Source organism: Rhinopithecus bieti, unplaced genomic scaffold (assembly GCF_001698545.2).
Source record: "Rhinopithecus bieti isolate Rb0 unplaced genomic scaffold, ASM169854v2 scaffold_9919, whole genome shotgun sequence".
NCBI classification, from domain to species: domain Eukaryota; kingdom Metazoa; phylum Chordata; class Mammalia; order Primates; family Cercopithecidae; genus Rhinopithecus; species Rhinopithecus bieti.
This window is the reverse complement of record NW_016806411.1, coordinates 1,204,971-1,223,365: the sequence shown is the minus strand read 5'-3', so window position 1 is coordinate 1,223,365 and position 18,395 is coordinate 1,204,971. Positions and strand designations below refer to the sequence as shown.

Sequence of the window (18,395 nt, the reverse complement as noted above, 5' to 3'; positions counted from 1 at the left end):
GGGGCGGGGGGAGGGGCGGGACCCCGGCGCGGCGGGTCGGGTCACCCCGGGGACGCGGGCCTGCCTTCGGGCCACCCCTCCCAGGCCCGGGGGGATGGCCGCGGATCTTGCAAGTTGCAGGCTCCGCGGATGCGCGGGTTTCCGCGGCGCCGGAACGCCCACCGGCCAGTCCTCGCGCCCGCGCAGCCCCTTTCCTGATGCGCCCGTCTCCTCGCCGCCCTCCGTGGGGGCGCGGCGAACGGGTTGCGTGCTCTGGAGAGAGAGAGGCACTCTCCTCTCCATCGTGAGTGACCTTGGATGTATTCGTCAAGGAATGTGTTGAAATGAATTGTGTGATGCGGGAACTGCGCAGCGCCTCGGGTTTGGCTTTCTCGAGCATCTTATTGCATTGATTGTGCGTTCTCGATTTTACAGAGGTTCGTTTTGAGTAATGGCTTCAGTAATGTCATCGCATACGCATTTCGAAGTTTGTTTATGCATTTGCTTTTACATTTATTCTCTTTTTATTTATAATTTTTGAATCAGATTTTGTGTTTTGGAGAGATTTTCCGTGCGTGGTGGAAGTGTTTTTACTCTTGGTAAATATGGATTGTTTGACTATTTTATCACGTTCATCACAAAACAATACCAGGAACAAATTTAAACGTCTTAAAGGATTTCACGCTACGTGACGTGTGCCAAAGACGACTTACGCACCAAAACGCAAATACCTGTCTAACTTTTTTTCTATTGGAATTTTCTGGAAGGAATTCTATGCAATCCGAAAGGATTGATGGAGGGTACAGTAATTGCTTTCTACATCGCTTTTGTTAAGCAGTGTAAATTAAGCTTGGAGATTTATATCTGGACATACTGAGTTTTTAAACACTCTTTTGAAGTGAAATTTTGGAAAGGGCAAGTAAAATGAGTGTTCTTCCAACCTCCCTACTCCCCCCCAGCTTTAGTTAAAAGGCAAACACCAAAATATTGTAGTAGCTGGTAATTTGCAGAACGTTCGTTATCAGATTTGATAATTATATATTAAGGTACAGTATGTGTGTGCTAGTAGATCGTAGATTCTTACGAAAAATAGAATTTCTTTATAATCTTTTGAGTAGCGAAATGGTTACTTTTACAATGGTTATGAATTGGGTCAAGGCAAAAGGGCCAGTATATGTCTTCAGTCATCTTTTTGTGCCTGAAATCCAGGGAACAGTGAAAATGGATGTTCCCTGGAACAGCCATTGCTATGCCATATGTTGGTTATTGGTGTCCTTACAGTGTATCTCAGATAATTGTATGTCTGCCTTGTGGACTGAGGGATCACAATATTGATGTGGTTAATGTGTGCCCCTCTGCATTTTGTGGGTAGTGTCTCAAATTTGGCTATCATATTGATGAGAGTTATTAATTTGGTTTTTATTGACAGAAATTTAGGTGGTTTTCACTTCCGAGTGACTTACCTGATTGCACTTAGTTATAACGTTACTGGTTGCACTCCTTAATTGCTAGCATCTTTTTTCTAGTATGTTCGATATATAATTCTTTTGGTTTATCCTTTAAAATATTTACTGAGAAAGCATTTAAATGTTAATACTGTATTTATATTTGCTGGACTTTTAATTCAATGTGTCTTCTTTCCCTTTCCATGAATGAAAAGAAACTGGAAGAAGAGAATCAACTATTTCGTGCAAGTATTTTGTTCAGTTTAGAAGATATTATGGTATTGTGAAAACAGTGTAGTCTGGAGTTTGATATGGAGTCACAATGGCCTTCCAAGTCAGAACAATCTGGGTTGAAATTGACTCCTTACTGGTCCAAAGCCACATAACTGATTCATCATGCAGCCTTTTTTTTAAAGAAAGTTTTTTTTTAAAGCTACTCGAATATGTCAGTTTTATTTTCTCTATACACACATTTGTTACTGAAAATTGCAAAAATAGCACATTGAAGATCCTTTTATTGGAGTTCACATTTTTGAAAACCAGAAAATTCAATAATTATGCTCTTGCCAAACTACCCAGTGTTTTCTTTACATTCTTGCCCCACAAGTTGCTTTACTTAAATTCTTGATGTTGGACTTCATCTCACTGACTTCAGGCTTCTGACACACAAAGGACATTTAGGACCTACTGGCTCTTTGGGTCACATCAGAGAGGAGAGCTAAAGTATGTTGAAGTTACTCAAATACATTCAAGCTACATGGATCTCTTATAAATTACTGGTATCATGGCAGAAATGAAAATACACCAAAAAAAAATTCCAGAACTCTTCATCAGAATTACTGGTATACAGGCTGTTCTAGCATAGAGTAGGTTTCTCAACCGAATGCATAAAATTATCAGCAAGAAAAAAAGTACAAGAATGACAGTTTATGGTTGAAGTGGCTTGGTGTCATGATTCCCTGTTCTAGCATTCTCAGGCTGTCTGTGACACAGAAACTGCAGCTCGTTTGAATGGCTGCCTTCTTGATTCATTCTGAATTCTCCCTTTGGCCCTGTGTCTAGTTGTTTTTCAAGCCAAGAACATCTGTTGAGTAACAGGGATCTCAATTTTACCATACTTTCTTTCTGCATAGATAGCAAGCCATCTCTGGTGTCCTGGAAGGTTGTTTCTCTTCTATCCAGTTTTTGGAATGAATCTCCTGGTAGAAGGGAAGGTCCTAGGGTTGAAAGTCATGTTACTAAAGTTCTTTATTGAAATCTCTGAGCAGAAGAAAGGCCCCTGAGTCGTCCTGGGAATTTTCTTCAGTGAGCATTTGTGAAGATTCTGGGGTCAAGGTTGGGTTAAACTTTTGTGGTGGGTCCATCCGAGGTCTAGTCAACAGCACTAAGCTCTTCCTGGATCTTTGGGACCCAGCGGAAAGTGATGCCAGTTCACAAATTGCTGCAAGGTAGCCTGGAAAGAAATCTATGATCCAGAAAGCCTGCAAACCCAAACTCCAGCAAGTAATGGTGAAAGAGCCAACCCGCAAAGCCTTTTAAAACCTTCAATTCCTTAACTATAAACTGGGATAAAACCTATGGTGTAAGTCTGTTCTGAGAATTACGTGAAATGGATTTATAGAGTTTTCAGTACAGTTCCTGAAATACAGCAGCTGACGCCAGTAGATGTCGATTTCCTTCTCCTTTCTGCTTTTGAACTTTGCTGTAGTTGTTAGCATTTTTTTATTGTGAAGTAAACAGTTGGCTTAGTTGTGCGTCAGTATTCAGTCCAATTTAATTTTAAATTACACCTTTACTGGGAACCTATTCGTGACCTTAAAATTGCCATAAACCCTTTATAGAACAAGTCATGTTTGGCTAAATATATAAACACAGATGTATCCTTACAGACTTTATAGTCTGATAGAGGAGATACACATGCATATAATGAGGGAATTCTGTGCTGAAGGGTATCTGGGAAGAGAAGGTGATTCTACAGAATATCAGAATGGGAGAGGAAAGACATCTGGATGGACAGGAAAGCAGAAGCAGAGGCCATCGGGGATTTCATTCCCAGCCAAAAGTTAGCCCCTTCTTTTCTCTTCTCTTCTCTTCTCTTCTCTTCTCTTCTCTTCTCTTCTCTTCTCTAATCTCTTTTCCTTCCTCCCTCCCTCCTTCCTTCCTTCCTTCCTTCCCTTCCTTCCCTCCCTTCCCTCCCTCCCTCCCTCCCTCCCTCCCTCATCTTTCTTTTTCTATTTCCTACCTACCTACCTACTATCTATCTATCTTCTATCCTCTTTTGTGAGTGTGTTTACGTATAGCAGGGGCCGAGAACACCTACCTCATTGGGGTGAGCTTAAATGAAGTAAAATGATTCATAGGCTCCTGGTATACAGTAAATGCCCAGTTGATATTGATGATGATGTCACCACTGCCTACACCACCTGTAGTTTCTTTCCTACGGCTGATCTGTCTAGAGGTGAATTTGGGGGCCACATTTTAAATTCTGCATATAACATTAAGGTGGTTGGTGTTGAATTTATAGGTAGGGGGAAGCCATTGAAAGGCGGGGACAGGATTGGACCTGTGTTTTAGAACAGTTTGAAAGGTGGGTTAGAGAAATTTGCCTGCGTAGGATCTTTAATCTCCAGAGTCTAGTCTGTTAGAGAAGCTGGTGAAGTCATTTGAGACATGGGGTATTGGTCTGAACTCAGAATATTTAATGTTACGTTAAATGTGCCTTTTTTTTTTTTTCCCTGAAGGGAGGGGAGGAGGAAGGATTTATTCAATGTGAATATTTTATCCAAAGGTTGAGAGAATAGATGAAAAGACTCGTAAGGCATCTTTATACCATTTGAGATGTTAGATTATAGTAGCATGTTAACAAAATAGGCAGATTTTTTTTAAAAACTAGATTATGTTTCTTTGTAGTTGTTTATGCTTGGGCCTGTCTTTACATTATTTAACACATCATATGTGTGAATTACTATTACTTAACCTGACACAGGCCACAAGGAGAGAAAAGAATGTCCCTTTTTCGTACTTTGGGGTTTTTTTTTTTTTTTTTTGAGGCGAAATCTCGCTCTGTCGCCAGGCTGGAGTGCAGTGGAGCAATCTTGGCTCACTGCAACCTCCGCCTCCTGGATTCAAGTGATTCTCCTGCCTCAGCCTCTTAATAGCTGGATCTACAGGCGTGCGCCACCACAACCAGCTAATTTTTGTATTTTTAGTATGGATGGGGGTTTCACCATGTTGGCCAGGATGGCCTCGATGTCTTGACATCGTGATGCGCCCACCTCGGCCTCCCAAAGTGCTGGGATTACAGGTGTCAGTTACTTCGCCTGGCCTGATTTTTTTTTTTTTTTGGAGGTAGGGGTTTGAATTACTTTCTTTTTTCTTTCTCTCTTGAGCATCATTGTAGACCCATGAGTTTTTATGCATGCAGTGTGTGTTTTTGTGTTTTTAGTTTTGAGAAAGAGTCTTGCTCTGTCACCCAGGCTGGAGTGCAGTGGTGGGACCTTGGCTTACTACAACCTCCACCTCCTGGGTTCAAGCTGTTCTCCTGGCTCAGCCTCCCAAGCAGCTGGGATTACAGGCATGCACCACCATACCTGGCTAATTTGTGTTTTTCGTAAGACGGGGTTTTACCTTGTTGGTCCACCTGGTCTCAAACTCCTGATCTCAAGTAATCCTCCCACCTCAGCCTCCCAAAGTGCTGGGATTATAGGCGTGAGCCACCACATCTGGCCTTATCCAATGTGTTTTAATCAAATACTCACTGTTTTTCCGTAACTTGTCACAACTTGGACGTGTTGAGGTCCTTTCAACCTAGTTCTCTTTGCTTTGATGTGACACGTAATCTCTGAAGCTTTTCTTGCTTTCTGACACGAGAAGTCTGAGGTTCACTTTGTGCTTTTCTGCCAAATACCTATGAGCCGTTTCTTGCAGCTTGTTTTATTGAGCAGTAGAATTTAGATACAAAAATCTAAATTGTTATATGTTCTTACTGTTAGGATGCCCATGCTTTTATAGGACAGCCATGGGAAACATACAGATTTTGATTTTTATATTGGTATTTCCAGTTCGAATTTAACATCACAGAGTTTTTACTATGAGCTTATCCTTTTTTTCTAACGTTGAAAATTTACATTCTTAGCAGCATTAATGTAATTGCATTATCTTATAGTAATGTAGTAGTTTGAAAATAACACTAATAACAAGCAACTCTAGGTTTATGTTTGGTTATGGTTCTTTTTGTTCTTAAAATGTATCCACATAAGCATGTACAGTTGACATTCTGATTTGTAAGGCCATTTGAAAAGCATTTCTCTGATTTTGTGTTTGATAATTAATTTGGTTTGTTTGCCTGAAATTCTTCCTTTAAGAATTGCTTTAGTTTTTCATTTAATGTATTTTTTAACATGTAGAACATTTATGTGAACATTTATGTAGTTAAAAAACCCAATCAGTATTAAAAAGTTATGTTCACAGCTTCATTTTAATTCTGTCCCTCCACTAATTTCTATCCTGCCCCAGTTGTTTCTGCTTTATTCTTCTGATATTTCATTTTTGCAAATGCAAGTGTATGTGTATATTTTTATTTCCCTTTCTTACACAGTAGGCAGCATTCGATGCACACTGCTCTGCTTTATTTTAATACATTCTGGAGATCGCTTTGTGGAAGTGCATTCTTTTGTGCTTGCAACTCATCTCCTATTGATGAACATTTGGGTTGTTTATGTTCTCTTGGCTGTTATAAATATTGCAGCAATGAATAACCTTGTGGGTATAATGTTTTGTATTTGTGCACTTACAGCTTTAAGATAGATTGTGGGGTGAAAGGTAAACACATTTGTGATTTTGTTAGTGGCAAAACAGTTATATTTTCTTTTTTTTTTTTTTTTTTTTTTTGTTGTTGTTGTTGTTGAGACGGAGTCTCGCTCTGTCGCCCAGGCTGGAGTGCAGTGGCCGGATCTCAGCTCACTGCAAGCTCCGCCTGCCAGGTTTACGCCATTCTCCTGCCTCAGCCTCCCGAGTAGCTGGGACTACAGGCGCCTGCCACCTCGCCCGGCTAGTTTTTTGTATTTTAGTAGAGACGGGGTTTCACCGTGTTAGCCAGGATGGTCTCGATCTCCTGACCTCGTGATCCGCCCGTCTCGGCCTCCCAAAGTGCTGGGATTACAGGCTTGAGCCACCGCGCCCGGCATATTTTCTTTTTAAAACTTTTTTTTTGTAGAGATGAGGTCTCACAGTGTTGCCCAGGATGATCTTGAACTCCTGACCCCAAGCAGTCCTTTCACCTGGGCTTCCCAAAATCTTGGGATTACAGGCGTCAGGCACCAATACAGCCTTAAAAAATAACATTTTCAGGCTGGGCGTGGTGGCTCATGCCTGTAATCCCAGCACTTTGGGAGGCTGAGGTGGGTGGATCATGAGGTCAGGAGTTCGAGAACAGCCTGACCAACATGGTGATACCCCATCTGTACTAAAAATACAAAAATTAGCTGGACGTGGTGGTGCGTGCCTGTAATCCCGGCTACTCGGGAGGCTGAGGCAAGAAAATTGCTTAAACCGGGAGGCAGAGACTGTGAGCTGAGATTGCGCCACTGCACTCCAGCCTGGGCGACAGAGGGAGACTCCATCTCAAAAACAATAACAGCAAAAACCCATCTCTACTAAGAATACAAAAATTAGCCAGGCATGGTGGCATGCGCCTGTAATCCCAGCTACTCCTAATGAGAATCACTTGAACCTTGGGAGGCGGAGCTTGCAGTGAGCCGAGATCACCCTGTTGTACTCCAGCCTGGGTGACAGAGTGAGACTCCATCTCAAAAAAAAAAATTACATTTTAAAAGGCAGATCTTACCATGTCAGCCTTTTACTTAAAACTCTAAATGGTGGCCGGGCAGGCATGGTGGTTCACACCTGTAATGCCAGCACTTTGGGAGGCTGAGGTGGGCAGATTACCTGAAGCCAGAAGTTTGAGACCAGCCTGGCCAACATGGTGAAACTCCATCTCTACTAAAAATACAAAAATTAGCCAGGCGTGGTAGTGCATGCCTGTAATCCCAGCTACTCAGGAGGCTGAGGCAGGAGAATTGCTTGAACCTGGGAGGTGGAGGCTGCAATTAGCTGAGATCATGCCCCTGCTCTCCAGACTGGTCAACAGAGTGAGACTCCGTGTCAGAAAACAAAACAAAACAAAAAAAACTCCGAATGGCTTTCCAGTGCCTTAAGGACAAAAGTTTATAGAGTAGCCTCAAGAGTACACATATATTTGGTATACATATAGTTTTACATCCCTTAACAATGGGGATACATTCAGAGAACCTCATTGTGTACCTCATAGAGTGTACTTACAGAGACCTATATGGGACAACCTGCTGGCACCTAGGCTATGTAGTATGGCTTACTGCTCCTAGGCTACAAACCTGTACATTATGTGACTGAACTGAATACTGTAGACTGTTGGAACACAGTGGTAAGTATTTATATATCTAAACATACCTAAGCACAGAGAAAGTACAGTAGAAACATGGTATAAAAGATGAATGGAATGCCTGTGTAGGGCGCTTAGCATGAATGGAGCTGGCAGGACTGGAAGTTGCACTGGGTTGAGTCTGTGAGTGAGTGGTGAGTGAATGTGAAGGCCTAGAATATTACTGTTCATTACTGTAGACTGTATGTAAACACTACAGTTAGTCTACACTACAGTTAGTCTACACTAAATTTATAAAAAGTTTCTTCAGTAATTAACCCTGGCTTACTGTAAGTTTTTAACAAGTTTTAAACTTTTTTTTTTTTTAACTTTTGTCTTTTTAAATAGCACTTAGCTTAAAACAGCCTCATGATATGGATCCACTGATTTATGGGTCTGTTGTTGACAGAAACGTTATTAGGTGGTGCATGACTAATTACTTTTGGGCCTCAGCCTCATCTTGTACTAGTTTCCCCCTTGCTTTCTTTGCTCCAGCTGTATGGGGCCTCCTTCATTCTCCTGGAATCTTCTCCTCCATCTTCTCCACCAGGAATCTTGGCACTTGTTCTTTTCTTCTGCCTGGAATGCCTTTCTTTGTTAACAGTTATTCTTGGTCTTTAGAGTTTGGCTCAAGCATCACTTTTTAATGAAATTTTCTGTGTGCATGCTTGCAAATTTTCATAAGATAAAGAGATTGGAGTATACTGATATTCATCATCTACTCCAACAAGCATCGGTTGCCTGAACTTTTTTTTTTTCATTTTCCAGACAGAGTCTTGCTCTGTTGCCCAGGCTGGAGTGCAGTGGTGCGATCTCAGCTCACTGCAGCCTCCGCTTCCCAGGTTCTAGCGATTCTCCGTCCTCAGTCTCCCAAGTAGCTGGGACTACAGGTGTGTGCCACCACGCCTGGCTAATTTTTTTTTTTTTTTGAGATGGAGTCTGTTGCCCAGGCTGGAGTGCAGTGGTGCGATCTTGGCTCACTGCAACCTCCACCTCCCGGTTAAAGCGATTCTTCTGCCTCAGCTTCCTGAGTAGCTGGGACTGCAGGCGCCTGCCACCGCACCCGGCTAATTTTTTGTATTTTTAGTAGAGACAGGGTTTCACCGTGTTGGCCAGGCTGGTTTTCATCTCCTGACCTCAAGTGATCTGCCCTCCTCTGCCTCCCAAAGTGCTGAGATTACAGGTGTGAGCCACTGTGCCTGGCCTGAAGTTGTTTTTTTGAGACAAGGTCTCACTCCTATTACTTAGGCTATAGTGCGGTGGCACAGTTTTGGCTCATTGCAGCCTCGACCTCCCTGGGCTCAGGTGATCTTCCCATCTCAGCCTCCTGAATAGCTGAGACTATGGCATGTGCCACCATGCCTGGCTAGTTTATTGTGGTATTTTAGTAGAGACAGGATTTTGCCTTGTTGCCCAGGCTGGTCTTGAGCTCCTGGACTCAAGCTATCTACCTGCCTCGGCCTCCCAAAGTGCTGGGATTACAGGCATGAGCCACCGTGCCCGGCTGTCTGAAGTTCTTGAAGTTTTTTCTTGACCCTTCTGCAGTCAGGTCCTCTTGGTGCTTATCAGAATTACGGTGTTATATTAGTTTGTGTGATTTAATTAATTTTAGTTTTCCCACAAAGGCTGAGTTTCATGAAAGCAGAACCGTTCCTGTTTTGCCCGTAATTACTTTTCTGGTATCTAGCTCAATGTCTGGATTGTGAGGACTCAAGCTACCCTGTGCAGTAGCTAGAATTAAATCATAAGGAAATTGAGGCTGTCCAGTTGGTTAAATGTCTTGTCTGCTGCACAGGTATTTGTCATACAGTGATTATTAAGTAACAGTTTGTTGACTTTTATTTATTTATTTTGAGAGGGTGTTTCGCTCTTGTTGCCCAGGCTGGAGTGCAGTGGCACAATGTTGGCTCACTACAACCTCCGCCTCCTGGAATCAAGCGATTCTCCTGCGTCAGCCTCCTGAGTAGCTGGGACTACAGGCATGCACCACCACACCGGTTAATTTTGTATTTTAGTAGAGACGGGGTTTCTCCATGTTGGTCAGGCTGGTCTCAAACTCCTGACCTCAGGTGATCCACTTGCCTTGGCCTCCCAAAGTGCTAGGATTACAGGCGTGAGCCACTGAACCTGGCCTTGTTGATTTGCAATTGTAATTTCTTTTCAGGACCTCATAAGGTTTAGAAAATGAAACCACTAGGATGGATAAAGAAAACATATGAAATATGTCTGTGTATGTATTAAAGCATGTGTTACAGTGACTTGAGTTCACACAGTGTAGAAGCTGGCCAAGCAGTTTCTATTAGGCTGTTGTCTTTGTGCTTGATGCTGGAGTTTGAAGTCCACAGGGCAGTCGTTTGAGAAAGAACGATGGATGTGAAGTGGGGAAGAAGATGACACAGGAGGCCACAGGCAAGGTACATGGAAACCATGCTAGTTCTAGTTGCCTTTGTTCCTGCTTGTGTGGGTGGCCTGCAAGAGTTGGATCCTTGGTACATGTAGCCCAGGAGCAGAGAAGCTTAAGGAGAACCCAGAGGAAGGTGGAGTGGATGCAGCTGTGATTCTCGGCCAACCACTGCCTCACATGAGAATGGGGTGAGTCAGAAGATGAGCAGCAACAGTGTGTGCAGGCTGCAGGGTGGTTGCTTCATCTCCTGCACCCTTCACCTGCTGCACAAGAATCTCTGTGAGCCATGCAAGGAGACATAAAGGAAAGGAAATTCGGGGAATATAGTTCAGCTTAGCCAAGTTCAAACCAGACAAAACAGAATGATGAGCTCAGGCTTTTGAATTTTAGCTCGGGTTGCATGCAAGGGACCTGAAGTTTTCTGTGGCTGCTCTAAAATGCAAATGTAATTCTCAATTTGTGGGTGAGATCATTGATTGGTAGGAATGGAATCCTGAAAATTGGATTGGAGGCATATGGTCAGAGTCTGTTTAAGCTGGAAACCTTCAATCCTTAAGTGCTGCTCTGCTACCTTTGCCAGAGAAGCAGCGTTTCCAACCCTTTTCAGAGGAACTTAATCTCTGTTTGCCTGAAAACCTGTAATTGGCCTCCCTTTGGGTAGTTGCTCTGCACGGTACTGTCTTTCTGATAATCTGCCCTGTAATCCTTCTTTCTTGTGGATCTGTGACTGGACTGTAGTTGGCAGCAGGCCCCGGAGAGTGAGGTGACCCATGAGAAAGGTATGCTACACTCCGAAAGATTGTGTAGTTTTGCCACTATATAGTCAGGAGCCTGGAGGAGTATTTGTGGCAATGGAGCTTAGGAATGTAGTGTTTTAGAGGAAGGAACATTAAGTTGGGTCAGGCAGAATTTATTGATATGGGCTCACTAAGTAGAGGTTCTGGATTCAGTGTTATAGTTCAAGGGGTTAGAAAGGGCTCTTAACAGTTGGATTGATTGGCTGAGGCCCATCCCACAAGGCCTGATGCCTCAATTAGATTTTTTCCCACCTAACGAGAAACAGGCACTCACCTTGTATGAGAGTGTATATTTGGCCTGGCATGGTGGCTAATACCTGTAATCCCAGCACTTTGGGAGGCCAAGGCAGGCGGATCACCTGAGGTCAGGAATTTGAGACCAGCCTGGCCAACATGGCGATACCCCATCTCTACTAAAATATAAAATTAACCGGACATCATGGCCCATGCCTTAATCCCAGCTACTTGGCAGGCTGAAGCAGGAGAATTGCTTGAGCCCAGGAGGCAGAGGTTGCAGTGAGCGAAGATCGTGCCACTGCACTCCGGCTGGGGTGACAGAGTGACACTCCGCCTCAAGAAAAAAAAAAGAATAATTAGCTGGATGTGGTGGCTTGTGCCTGTAGTTTCATTTACGTGGGAGGCTGAAGTGGGAGGATCAGTTGAGCTGGGGAAGTTGAGGCNGCCTGCCACCGCACCCGGCTAATTTTTTGTATTTTTAGTAGAGACAGGGTTTCACCGTGTTGGCCAGGCTGGTTTTCATCTCCTGACCTCAAGTGATCTGCCCTCCTCTGCCTCCCAAAGTGCTGAGATTACAGGTGTGAGCCACTGTGCCTGGCCTGAAGTTGTTTTTTTGAGACAAGGTCTCACTCCTATTACTTAGGCTATAGTGCGGTGGCACAGTTTTGGCTCATTGCAGCCTCGACCTCCCTGGGCTCAGGTGATCTTCCCATCTCAGCCTCCTGAATAGCTGAGACTATGGCATGTGCCACCATGCCTGGCTAGTTTATTGTGGTATTTTTAGTAGAGACAGGATTTTGCCTTGTTGCCCAGGCTGGTCTTGAGCTCCTGGACTCAAGCTATCTACCTGCCTCGGCCTCCCAAAGTGCTGGGATTACAGGCATGAGCCACCGTGCCCGGCTGTCTGAAGTTCTTGAAGTTTTTTCTTGACCCTTCTGCAGTCAGGTCCTCTTGGTGCTTATCAGAATTACGGTGTTATATTAGTTTGTGTGATTTAATTAATTTTAGTTTTCCCACAAAGGCTGAGTTTCATGAAAGCAGAACCGTTCCTGTTTTTGCCCGTAATTACTTTTCTGGTATCTAGCTCAATGTCTGGATTGTGAGGACTCAAGCTACCCTGTGCAGTAGCTAGAATTAAATCATAAGGAAATTGAGGCTGTCCAGTTGGTTAAATGTCTTGTCTGCTGCACAGGTATTTGTCATACAGTGATTATTAAGTAACAGTTTGTTGACTTTTATTTATTTATTTTGAGAGGGTGTTTCGCTCTTGTTGCCCAGGCTGGAGTGCAGTGGCACAATGTTGGCTCACTACAACCTCCGCCTCCTGGAATCAAGCGATTCTCCTGCGTCAGCCTCCTGAGTAGCTGGGACTACAGGCATGCACCACCACACCGGTTAATTTTGTATTTTTAGTAGAGACGGGGTTTCTCCATGTTGGTCAGGCTGGTCTCAAACTCCTGACCTCAGGTGATCCACTTGCCTTGGCCTCCCAAAGTGCTAGGATTACAGGCGTGAGCCACTGAACCTGGCCTTGTTGATTTGCAATTGTAATTTCTTTTCAGGACCTCATAAGGTTTAGAAAAATGAAACCACTAGGATGGATAAAGAAAAACATATGAAATATGTCTGTGTATGTATTAAAGCATGTGTTACAGTGACTTGAGTTCACACAGTGTAGAAGCTGGCCAAGCAGTTTCTATTAGGCTGTTGTCTTTGTGCTTGATGCTGGAGTTTGAAGTCCACAGGGCAGTCGTTTGAGAAAGAACGATGGATGTGAAGTGGGGAAGAAGATGACACAGGAGGCCACAGGCAAGGTACATGGAAACCATGCTAGTTCTAGTTGCCTTTGTTCCTGCTTGTGTGGGTGGCCTGCAAGAGTTGGATCCTTGGTACATGTAGCCCAGGAGCAGAGAAGCTTAAGGAGAACCCAGAGGAAGGTGGAGTGGATGCAGCTGTGATTCTCGGCCAACCACTGCCTCACATGAGAATGGGGTGAGTCAGAAGATGAGCAGCAACAGTGTGTGCAGGCTGCAGGGTGGTTGCTTCATCTCCTGCACCCTTCACCTGCTGCACAAGAATCTCTGTGAGCCATGCAAGGAGACATAAAGGAAAGGAAATTCGGGGGAATATAGTTCAGCTTAGCCAAGTTCAAACCAGACAAAACAGAATGATGAGCTCAGGCTTTTGAATTTTTAGCTCGGGTTGCATGCAAGGGACCTGAAGTTTTCTGTGGCTGCTCTAAAAATGCAAATGTAATTCTCAATTTGTGGGTGAGATCATTGATTGGTAGGAATGGAATCCTGAAAATTGGATTGGAGGCATATGGTCAGAGTCTGTTTAAGCTGGAAACCTTCAATCCTTAAGTGCTGCTCTGCTACCTTTGCCAGAGAAGCAGCGTTTCCAACCCTTTTCAGAGGAACTTAATCTCTGTTTGCCTGAAAAACCTGTAATTGGCCTCCCTTTGGGTAGTTGCTCTGCACGGTACTGTCTTTCTGATAATCTGCCCTGTAATCCTTCTTTCTTGTGGATCTGTGACTGGACTGTAGTTGGCAGCAGGCCCCGGAGAGTGAGGTGACCCATGAGAAAGGTATGCTACACTCCGAAAGATTGTGTAGTTTTGCCACTATATAGTCAGGAGCCTGGAGGAGTATTTGTGGCAATGGAGCTTAGGAATGTAGTGTTTTAGAGGAAGGAACATTAAGTTGGGTCAGGCAGAATTTATTGATATGGGCTCACTAAGTAGAGGTTCTGGATTCAGTGTTATAGTTCAAGGGGTTAGAAAGGGCTCTTAACAGTTGGATTGATTGGCTGAGGCCCATCCCACAAGGCCTGATGCCTCAATTAGATTTTTTCCCACCTAACGAGAAACAGGCACTCACCTTGTATGAGAGTGTATATTTGGCCTGGCATGGTGGCTAATACCTGTAATCCCAGCACTTTGGGAGGCCAAGGCAGGCGGATCACCTGAGGTCAGGAATTTGAGACCAGCCTGGCCAACATGGCGATACCCCATCTCTACTAAAAATATAAAAATTAACCGGACATCATGGCCCATGCCTTAATCCCAGCTACTTGGCAGGCTGAAGCAGGAGAATTGCTTGAGCCCAGGAGGCAGAGGTTGCAGTGAGCGAAGATCGTGCCACTGCACTCCGGCTGGGGTGACAGAGTGACACTCCGCCTCAAGAAAAAAAAAAGAATAATTAGCTGGATGTGGTGGCTTGTGCCTGTAGTTTCATTTACGTGGGAGGCTGAAGTGGGAGGATCAGTTGAGCTGGGGAAGTTGAGGCTGCAGTGAGCCAGCCTGGGCAACAAAGCGAGACTAATAAAATATTAGTTCATAAGGAAAGGTTCACCTAAATGCAGTGAGCCAGCCTGGGCAGCAGAGCGAGACTAATAAAATATTAGTTCATAAGGAAAGGTTCACCTAAATGCATAGCCCTTAAATAAATAACTTGCATCGTTGGTGAAACTGTACTTTGCTAGGACCTCTTTGGAGGATAGCTACACTAAAACAGAATTTAAAATGTATGTACTCTGTTGATCCAGCAGTTGCACTGCTAGGATTTTATTGTATAGGTAAATTTGGACAGTATACAAATATGTATGTGTAAGGTTTTTCATTGTATCAGTGTTTGTAATTGAGAAAAATCAGAAACAACTGTCCAATAATGGAGTTAAGACAGAGTAAATGACCATCATACACATACACTGGAATATTCTGCCACTGTTAACAATAAGAGTTTGATAGGAAAAAAAATTCATACAGCCATCCCTCCATATTAGGGAATTGGTTCCAGGACCTACTCCTCACCCCCCGCCCCCCTTGGATACCAAAATCCATGGATGCTCAAGTTTCTTATATAAAATGGTGTAGTATTTGCATATAATCTATGCACATCTTTCTGTATACTTTAATCTCTGAATTACTCGTAGTATGTAATACAGTGTAAATGCTATACAAATGGTTATACTGTATTGTTTAGGGAATAACTACAAGGAAAAAAGTTTGTGTTTGGTACAGATGAAACCATTTTTTCCCAAGATTTTTAAAATCTGAGGTTAGTTGAATCCACAGATGTGGAATTCAAGGGATAAGAGGGCCAAGGGCCTACTTTATTACACGAAAAATGTAACATTTAATGAGAGACACAAATTGTGGAACTTACGTTCTCGCTTATGTTGAGATGTTATGTTTTAAGACTTTGCATAGAAATACATTGCTAAATTCTTATTTTTTCCTTTTATTGCATAATATTTTACATCTTTATGGGATACATACGAATACTTGTTACATGCATAGAATGTATAATGATCAAGTCAGGGTACCTGGAGCATCCATCACCTTGAGTATTTATCTTTTTTTGTTTTTGAGACGGAGTCTCGCTCTGTTGCCCAGGCTGGAGTGCAGTGGTGCGATCTCGGCTTGCTGGAACCTCCTGGCTCCTGGGTTCAAGCAATTCTCTCGCCTCAGCCTCCTGAGTAAGCTGGGATTACAGGTGTGTGCCACCATGCTGGGCTAATTTTTGTATTTTTAGTAGAGACAGGGTTTCACCATGTTGGCCAGGCTGGTCTGGATCCCCTGACCTCAGTGATCCACCTGCCTCAGCCTCCCAAAGTGCTGGGATTGCAGGTGTGAACTACCATGCCTGGCTGAGTATATATAATTTCTGTGTGCTGGTAACATTTCAAGCCTTCTCTTTTAGCTACTTTGAAATATACAGTATATATTTGCTAACTATGGTGACCCTACTCTGCTATAGAACATTAGAACTTTCTAACTGTATGTTTGTACCCATTAACCAACCTGTCTTCCTCACCCCCCATCCCTTCCCAGCCTCTGATACCTGTCATTGTTTTCTCTATTTCCATGAGGTTAACTTTTTTTTTTTAGCTCCCATGTATTTGTGAGAACATATGGTATTTGTCTTTCTGTGCCTGGCCTGGCTTATTTCACTTAACATAATGACCTCCAGCTTCATCCATGTTGCTGCAAACATGATTTCATTCTTCTTTCTGGCTGAATGGCCTTCCATTGTGTTTATACGCCACGTTTTCTTTATCTCTCTGCTCATCCATGGATACTTGGGTTGATTCCGTATCTTTGCTTTTGTAAATAGTGCTGTGATAAACAGGTGAGTGTTCGTATCCCTTCGATATACTAATTTCTTTTCCTTTGGATAAATAGCCAATAGTGGGATTGCTGGATCATGTGGTAGTTCTATTTTTAGTGTTGTGAGAAATTTCTGTACTGTTTTTCGTAATAGGTTTACTAATTTCCATTCCCAGTGTGTAAGAATTCCCTTTTCTCCACATCCTTGCCAGCGTCTGTTGTTTGTGTTTTTGATAATAGTTATCCTAATTGATCAGGTGCTATCTCATTGTAGTTTCTATTTGCATTTACCTGGTGATTACTGATGTGAGCATTTTTTCGTATATCATTTGGCCATTTGTATGTTTTTTGATGGCCTTTGCCCACTTTTTGGTGGGATTATTTGTTTTGTTTTTTTTTTTTTTTGAGACGGAGTCTCGCTCTGTCGCCCGGGCTGGAGTGCAGTGGCCGGATCTCAGCTCACTGCAAGCTCCGCCTCCCGGGTTTACGCCATTCTCCTGCCTCAGCCTCCCGAGTAGCTGGGACTACAGGCGCCTGCCACCTCACCCGGCTAATTTTTTGTATTTTTAGTAGAGATGGGGTTTCACCAGGTTAACCAGAATTGTCTCGATCTCCTGACCTCGTGATCCGCCCGTCTCGGCCTCCCAAAGTGCTGGGATTACAGGCTTGAGCCACCACGCCCGGCGTATTTGTTTTTTTTTAATTGTTGATTATTTGAGCTCGTTGCATGTTATGGATTTTAGTCCTTTGTCATGAATAGTTTGCACACATCATTTCCCATTCAACAGGTTGTCTCTTTACTCTGTCATTTGTTTGCTTTGTTGTGCAGAAGCTTTTCACCTTGTTCTATTGGTTATTGAAAGAGATATATAAATACTTTGATTTTGCGTTTGTCAGTTTCTCCTTAGCACCGATACTTTGTGCTTTGTACATTGTCATAGTATGAGGGTATGTTCTTAGATGCATTGGTATTTAGAGCTGTATATCAACCAGGTCTTTTAAAATCGCTATTGGCTGGGTGTGATGGCTAATGCCTGTAATCCCAGCAGTTTGGGAGGCTTGAGGCGGGAGGATCACTTGAGTCTTGAGTTTGAGACCAGCCTGGGCAACATAGCAAGACGTCATCTCTACAGAAAATTAAAAAAAATTAGCTGTGTGTGGTGGCACACACCTGTAGTCCCAGCCACTCGAGAAGGTGATGTGGGTGGATCACTTGAGCCTGGGAGATGAAGGATGCACTCAGGAGCCCCGATCTTACTACTGCACTTAGCCTGGGTGACAGAGTAAGACCCTGTCTCCAAAGCGGGGAAAAAATAGAAAACCACTATTAAGCGTTCATTTTAAGGGAGAAGTATTATTAGAGGTAAAGTTTATTTAGCTTGATATTAATGTTGCTGTAGAGTTTTCCTTTGGTTAGTATGTGCAGGGTATATCCTTTTTTACTCTTTAATTTCAGTCTTACTTATTTTTCAAGCATGTGTTGCTTAATGATGAGAGTATGTTCTGAGAAATGCATTGTTAGGTGAGCATTAGAGCATGTATTTGCACAAAACTTAGATGGTGTAGCCTTTGACACACTTAGGCTAAATGGTATAAGCCTATTTGCTCCTAGGTTACAAACCTGTATAGTATGTGACTGAACTGAATATTGTAGACAGTTGGAACACAATGGTAAGTAATTATAAGTACAGTGAAAACATGGTATAAAAGATACAGAAATGGTACAACTGTATAGACCACTTACCATGAATGGAGCTTGCAGGATTGTAAGTTGCTCTGGGTGAGTGAGTGGTGAGTGAATGTGAAGGCCTAGGACATTATTGTGCACTATTGTAGACGGTGTACAAACCCTGTACAGCTAGGCTACATTAAATTTATAGAAAAAAATTTTCTTCAATAATAAATTAACGTTAGCTTACTCTTTTCCATCCCCGCAATTCTTTTTTTTTTTTTTTTTTTTTTTTTT

General features: G+C 43.0%; 1 protein-coding gene across 4 annotated transcripts in view; it reads left to right on the top strand.

Moving 5' to 3' along the window:
• Positions 1-18,395, top strand: part of SPIN1 (spindlin 1) — a 95,918-nt gene that overhangs the window by 4,787 nt on the left and 72,736 nt on the right. Inside the window, exon 1 of one of the 4 annotated variants that reach the window (XM_017876182.1) lies at positions 200-416. The exons of 1 other annotated variant lie outside the window; for it this stretch is intronic. The gene's annotated coding sequence lies outside the window, so the exon portion shown is untranslated. Of the gene's footprint in view, positions 1-199; positions 417-12,847; positions 13,312-18,395 lie in introns of those variants that run through there. 2 more of the 4 variants (XM_017876181.1, XM_017876184.1) reach the window with 2 other exon arrangements.